This window comes from Panthera leo, chromosome B1 (genome assembly GCF_018350215.1).
Source record: "Panthera leo isolate Ple1 chromosome B1, P.leo_Ple1_pat1.1, whole genome shotgun sequence".
Lineage (NCBI taxonomy): Eukaryota > Metazoa > Chordata > Mammalia > Carnivora > Felidae > Panthera > Panthera leo.
Genome location: NC_056682.1, coordinates 141547576 through 141554966, shown reverse-complemented (window position 1 = coordinate 141554966; position 7391 = coordinate 141547576).

Here is a 7391-nt window from a genome sequence, read left to right as displayed (position 1 = left end):
TCTGAGTCTTGATCATTTGGGGTTGTTTTTATAAATAAATTTATTTCTGGAACTTAGAAATCTTACTTGAATGGTTGTAAGTGCTTCCTTTTTCATTATTCCTGTTTCAGATTAAATCTAAAGATTCTGTTGTTCCTTGGCTTAAAGGAACTTCTTTCCTTTCATTATTTCTTTCATTATTTTTCTTTTATTAGTATTTTTTGTTTGTTTAAACTTTTATTAGTATTTTAAAAACTTTTTTTCTCTTTTCAAATTTTTATTTAAATTCTAGTTAGTTAACTTACAGTGCAATATTGGTTTCAGGAGTAGATAGAGTTCAGTGATTCATCACTTACACACAATGTCCAGTGCTCATCACAGGTGCCCTCCTTAGTACCCATCACCCATCTAGCCCATCTCCCACCCACCTTCCTCAATCAACCCTCAGTTTGTTCTATATCATTGAGAGTCTCTTATGGTTTGTTTCCTCCTCTTTCTTTCTTTTTTCCTCCCTCCCATATGTTCATCTGTTTTGTTTCTTAAAAGTATTTTTTAAAACTTTAAAAATAATTTTTATTTAAAAAAAATTTTTTTAAGGAATCTGTACACTCAACATAAGGCTCAAACTCACAACCCCAAGATCAGGAGTCACACACTCCACTGACTGAACCAGCCAGGTGCCCCTACATAATTTTTAGATAAAAAAAATAATTTTTAAATAACATACTTATTGTGTTCAACTACAATAGAACACAGCTTATAATCACTTCACAGTCATTTTTGTCTCCCCATGGTCATGTGGAGATATGTCACCTGTATATCCCTTCAAGGAAGAACTTGTTGCCCAAGTAGCCAACAAACAGTCTTCAGCTTCAGGGTTTGCCTCAATAGCAGAGACAACCTCACTCAAAGTCATGCCTTCCTAAGATGACTTACATTTAATGACTTTTTGAGTTGGGGTATAAGACCCCAGCAGTGTCTTCCCAATGTGATTTATTACCTTCATAAATCAGTATGCTACAAAAGCTCTCATGGCATTGGCCAATGTGTTATCATGCCCTCATCACAGTTCAACTTCTCCTTCTGTCCAGTTCTGTTTTCTTTCCCTGAGATGATTCCTAAAATATACCCTGACTTCTAAACTTGTCCTAACACTGCTTAAAGAGAACTCAGCTTAGAAGAGTTGACGGCAGAAATAGTATGAGAAAGCAGGTGATATGGTGGGGATTTAGATATGGATTGTTCTCTGGTCAGCTAGCAATAAAGACCTCATCATTGGTGGTGGGTGGAGTACAGATAGTCCTTGGCATAAGGTATAATTATTAAAACTCTTATTGATGATGAATTGCAATGGTATATCCAGTGGAAGGAAATATAATAGCTTGCGTGATTTATCAAGCATTTGAGAAGTATAAGGGAAATAGTAACTCTAAAGGCAATGGGATTAGATGGCTCTTGGTGAAAGCCATTGATACCTTAAGTTAATGTTTCTTAAAGCACAATATCTACTGGGAACTTATGAAACATACAAATTCTGGGACTCCATTACAGACTTATACAATAAGAAGTTCTGGAGCTAGAGTTCAGTAATGTGAGTTTTAACAAATCTTCCATGTTATTCTGATGCTAAAGCTTTGTAACCATTCTTGTAGAAAAAAAAAAAAAAACAGGAAAAGCTGTAAGCTTTAAAAGGCAATTGGAAGCTAAATATAAAAGCCAGAGGGCCTGCCTTTAAGCTTAGAAGGAGGCTCCTATGTCCTGTAGAGAAAGCTGTGGACCAGGCGTAGGAATAGATAGTGTCTGAGCTCCAGAGAATGTTTAATTCCCAACCATGTTAGGTTTGATGCCAAGGTCAGGGCCTTGTGATGAGAACATCTCTTCAGCAATCTCCCCAAATTTTGAAATCCCAGAACTCTCTTATTTTGCATCAGTAGGTCGTCCCACCATATTAAAAGTTAGCATTTCTCCCTTGCCTGAAGACAATTTAGAGGTGTCTCTCAGGCAAGACAATAGGTGGTTCCTTCAGGATCTGTTTCCACATCCTTTCCTGGTCATTAGGTCTATATGTTGAGTGAAGTCATGCATAGCCAGCGATATGCTGGGCCTGAGAAGGGAGGAATTCCCAGGACTATACACCAGAGGAGCTATAGATCTAGACAGCATGTACCTGCAGGAACTGCTACACTGAGACCAGATCTGAGAGTGCTTCATCAGGCAATGACATAATATTGACTAGCGGAGAGTTTATTGATTTGAGATACAAGATTTATCTGGCAAAGTCCCCTGGAGATGGTATGGACTTGCTACTAGGATGACTTCTAGAAGCATAATAAGTGATGATTTGCAAACTTGAAATGACAGAATTGCATTGGATACAGTGGAGGAAGGAATTAAAAGACCCTAGGAAGTGGTCATGCTGAAGTGGGTATACTATGTGAGGCAACTAGAAGTTCTTTTTCCATAGGTCCACTGAGAAGACACACCACCCACCCAGGCCATAGAGAACATTCTGGTGAGGGGGTACCAGTATCACTAAAAATATTCAGTGGTGCTTCTCTGTAAGCCAGGACTGATGGGAGGAAAGACTATTATAGAACTGGGCTGATGGGAACCCAAAACAATAGAGACCAGGTGGCAGCACTTAACTGAGAGAAGCCAGGTGGATGTAATTATTATAATGAGCCACAGAGTTGGAATCACAGCCAAGGGGAGCTAACTGACCTGAAGAGGGTTATACACATGGTTAATTGAACAGGTGACACTGGGGGCATAACAGATTAGATCCAACATAGGTACTACTTGGTTTGTATCATCATAAGAAATCAAGGATGAGTGACAAGACAGTTGAGAGCAATAGCAATTATCATAATTAAAACTCATGATATTTTGTTTGAATCCAGATTTGAACCAATTTTCAGAGCTGGACCACATTGACTGAAATGGAGGCTGGATCAACAAGAAGAAGGCCCCTGCAACACCATGACAGTTATCATGGTAATAATTCTTCCAAGTCCTTCTCCAAAAGGATTTGGCCACTTACTCAACAAAGTACATTCTTGGGAAAGAGGAATTGTTGAGTGCATAGTAATAGTCCCCCACCACTCTCCCCTCCCACCCCCACCCCCACCTCCGCAGGATGTCTAGGTCATAATCCCTGGAACTGTGTCTATGTTATGTTACATGGCAAGGGAGAATTAAGGTTGCAGATGGAATTAAAGTTGCTAATCAGCTCACCTTAAATGTGGAAAAGGAAGAGGAGTCAGGGTGTCACAGTGATGTACCATGAGAAAGACTTGACCAGCCATTGCTGGGGACCAAAAGCCAGGGGAATATTGACAGCCTTTAGAAGCTGGGAAAGGAAAGGAAAAGAATTTCAGAAATTCCTTGATTTTAGCCCAGTGAGACCCATTTTAGATTTCAACCTTGAGAACTGTAAGATAATACATTGCTGTTGTTTAAGCCACCAGGTTTGTGGTAATTTGTTACAGAGCAATAGAAAACAAATACATGCACTAATGCTTGTCCATTTAATTTACACATCTGGCCACTAAAGGAGTCAGATGAATTCTAGAGGATCCCAGGAGACTATTGCAAACTCAACCAAGTAGTAGTCTTGTTTGCAGCTGCTGTGCCAAATGTAAATTTACTAGCAGATTAACATGGCCTCAGGTATATGGAATGAGGGCCCTGAGCTGGCAAATGCATTCTTGTCTATTCCAATCAGAAAAAAAAAAACCAACCAAAGAAACAAAACAACAAAAACATTCACATGGAAAACAATATATATTTACAGTTTTCCCAGGGCTATGTTAAATCTGCTACCTTCTATCATAATATAGTCTATCATAACATAGTCTGAAGAGATTTGGACCATGTGGATATCCCCCAGAACAACAGACTGATCCACTGCATTGAGGAACTTATGATAATAGAGTCAGAGAAGCAAAAAGTGGCTGGTTTGCTGGAGGCCTTGGCAAGACACCTATGTGTCTGTTGGTGGAAGATAAGCCCTACAAAAATTCAAGGGTCTATCACATTGGAAAAAATGTCACCACCTAGTAGTCATGAGTATACCAGGACATATACTCAAAATGAAAGACAAATTATTACATCTTTGACCTTCCACCATGAAGAAGAAACTACAATGCCTGCTAAGCCCCTTGTGGGGCTTTATTCTGCACTGCTCCAACCCATTTACTGGGTAACACAGAAAGCTGCCATCATTGATGGGGTGCAGAGTAAGAAAGGGTTCTGCAGCAGGTCCCTGCTGCTTGGCCCAAATGACCCGGCAGACTCCATTATATTACAGGTATGAGTGATGGGAAATGATGCTGTGTGGCATTTATGGCAAATCAGACGGAATAAAAATGCAGGCCCTTAGGATTCTGTAGTTAGACTATGATCTCGTGGTAGACAAATGTGTGCCTTATAACTCCTGTTGTGCTACAGGATTCTGGTAGAGATGGAGTGTATGACACCAAGTGACTATGTATTTGGAACTGGGTTCTGTCAAGATCCACTAAAATGTAAACTAGGGCAGTTTCAGTAGGAATCCATTGTGAAAGGAAAGTGGTACATCTGAAATCAAGCATGAACAGAACTAAGGACATAAGCAAGCTGCATGAGCAGGTAGATCCCCATGTCACCTGCTATTGCATCAGTGCCCCTCCCTCAGACCACCCCTATGGACATCTGGGCTGCTTACAACACAGCAGGGAACTACTGCAGAACATTATTTTGCTCTGCACCCTTCAATGATGGCAACCTTCTATATTACCCAGTAAATGGATTAGAGAAGTATTCCCAGGTGCAAAATATAATGCTTCTACAACCTTAAAACTAGACAACAGAAATTTACAGATGTAGCAGGTCATCTTTCAGCTTGGGTACAAGTTGAAAATGGGCAGCAGCTACATTGCAACTTCACTCAGGAGAGGCATTGAAAGATAGCGAGGACAGAATTTCTGGCACTGTACCTGTTATCCACTTTGTGTGAGAGGAGTAGCTTGAGGTTGGAATATATATAAACTCATGGGCAATGGCAACAAAAGGATGTGGATGGGTACATGGGAAGCACGGAGATCTTTGTGTTATATGTAAACAACCATCAGAGAGCATGTGTCGTGGAAGAGGCATGCAACAACCAAGTAGACAAAATTACTTGGCCATTTGACATCATCTAGTCTTGGTTATTGGCCAACCCAGTGCTTGTACATGGGCACATTCATGGAATGGTCATGGTGGGAGAATTGAAGGTTATGCACGGCTCTAATAAATAACATGGATTCCCACTTACCAAGGCTGAGTAGGCTCCTGCTGCCACTGAATGTCCAAACTGCCAGCCAGAAATACTAATACAAAGCCCCCAATATGGCACTATTTTCAAGGAAACCAGCCAGCCATTGGTGGCAAGTTGACTACATTGAGATATTTCTATCCTGGAAGGGCCAAAGATCTGTTCTAACAGAAAAAACAAACAAACAAGTGTTCTGAGCATGGGTTTGCCTTTCCTGTCTACAAGTTCCAATCAGAATGACTGTCTCTGAGAGCTCATGAAGTATTTGATCCATCAGAGTGGGATCCCTATAGGATAACATTACACTAGACTGGGGGACTCACTTGTCAGAAAAGAAGGGGCAGGAGTATGTCCCTGAGATTTATTTGTCACATCAGAGGCAGCACCATGAAGAAACTTCTAGCCTAATAGTGTTGGTATGGTACACCTGATTGGCAGGTGCAGTTTAAGCATGGGTAGTACTCTAGGAGGATCAGAACCATCTTCTATGACCCTGTAAAAGGAAGTAATGGATCTAGAAATAAAGGAATGAAAGCAGGAGTAGTCTCATAGTTATTCTCACTGATCCACTGAGGGACTAAAAATCTTGGCCATTTCAACTCAGCATGGAACACCTTTAAAAATCCATACATGAGGTTAGGGGAGACTAGGTTGACACTACCTTGCAGCTCAACTTCTTTTCTATGCAGTCCTGCTTCTTCCCTCTCTCTTATACACGTACAGATCCTTAATACCTTACTTGCCAAATTCTGTGTCTGGATCTGTTTCCAGAGAACCCAAATTTTGATAGCACCTAATCTTAGTGTATATTTTTCTAGGTCTTTCTCTATATGTACATTTATATATATAAATATACATTTAAAATTTTCTTCACATAAATGGGATCATAGTGTATATGTGGTTTTCTATAGTTGGACTTATCTTTTAAAGGCTGGACTTATCTTTTATTGAGGTAAAATTCACACTTTTAAATTACATATCAATAAGTTTTGACAAATAATTAAGATATAAGATATTCATATCACCTAAGAAAATTCTTTCATGTTCCTTTGCAATCAATCCTTTATCTCGTTTCTAGTTCCAGATCTGACATCTCTCCCTTCTCTCCTATAGATTTGCTTTTTCAGAATATCATATAAATGGAATCATATAGCATGCAGCCTTTTGCATCTGAACTCTTTCAGCATAATGCTTTTGAGATTTATTCACATTGTTGTACCAATAGTTCACTCTTTTTTATTGTTGAATAGTATTCCATTTGTGGATGCACCACAATTATGTTTATCCATCTGTCAGTTGAAGGATATTTGGGTTGTTTCCAAATTGGTGCTATCATTTACAGGGGTCCTATAAACACTTATGTATAGGACTTTGTGTAGAAATACATTTTTAATTCTCTTGACAAACTAGGGGGGTGGGATTCATGGGTCATTCATTAAGAGTATATTTTACTTAAAAAAAAAAATACAACTGTGAAATATTTGCAAAGTGACAGAAACATTTTACATTCCCACAAGCAATATATGTGAGGGTTCCAGTGACTCCACATTCTTCTCTTAAGCATTTGGTATTTTCAGACTTTAATTTTAGTTATTCTAGTAAGTGTGTAGTGCTATTTCTTTATGGTTAATTTGGATTTCTCTAGTGATGATCTTAAGCATATTTTCATGTACTTATTGACAACCTTATATCATTTTTGGTGAAGTGTTTATTCAAATATTTTTCCCACTTTTTATTAGGATGTCTATTTCTTATTACAGAGTTGTAAGATTTCTTTATATATTCCAGATATAATTTCTTGTTCAATTATGTGTTTCATAAGCATTTTCTTCCAGTCTTTTTTTTTAATAAAATCTTTTTAATGTTTATTTATTTTTGAGAGAGAGAGAGAGAGAGAGAGCGAGCATGAGTGGGGGAGGGGCAGAGAGAGAGAGAGACGCACACAGAATCTGAAGCAGGCTCCAGACTCCGAGCTGTCAGAACAGCACCTGATGTGGGGTTTGAACCCACAAACTGTGTGAGATCATGACCTGAGCCAAAGTTGTACGCTTAACCGACTGAGCCATTCAGGCACACCTTCCAGTCTGTCTTTTTTAAAAAAGTTTATTTATTTATT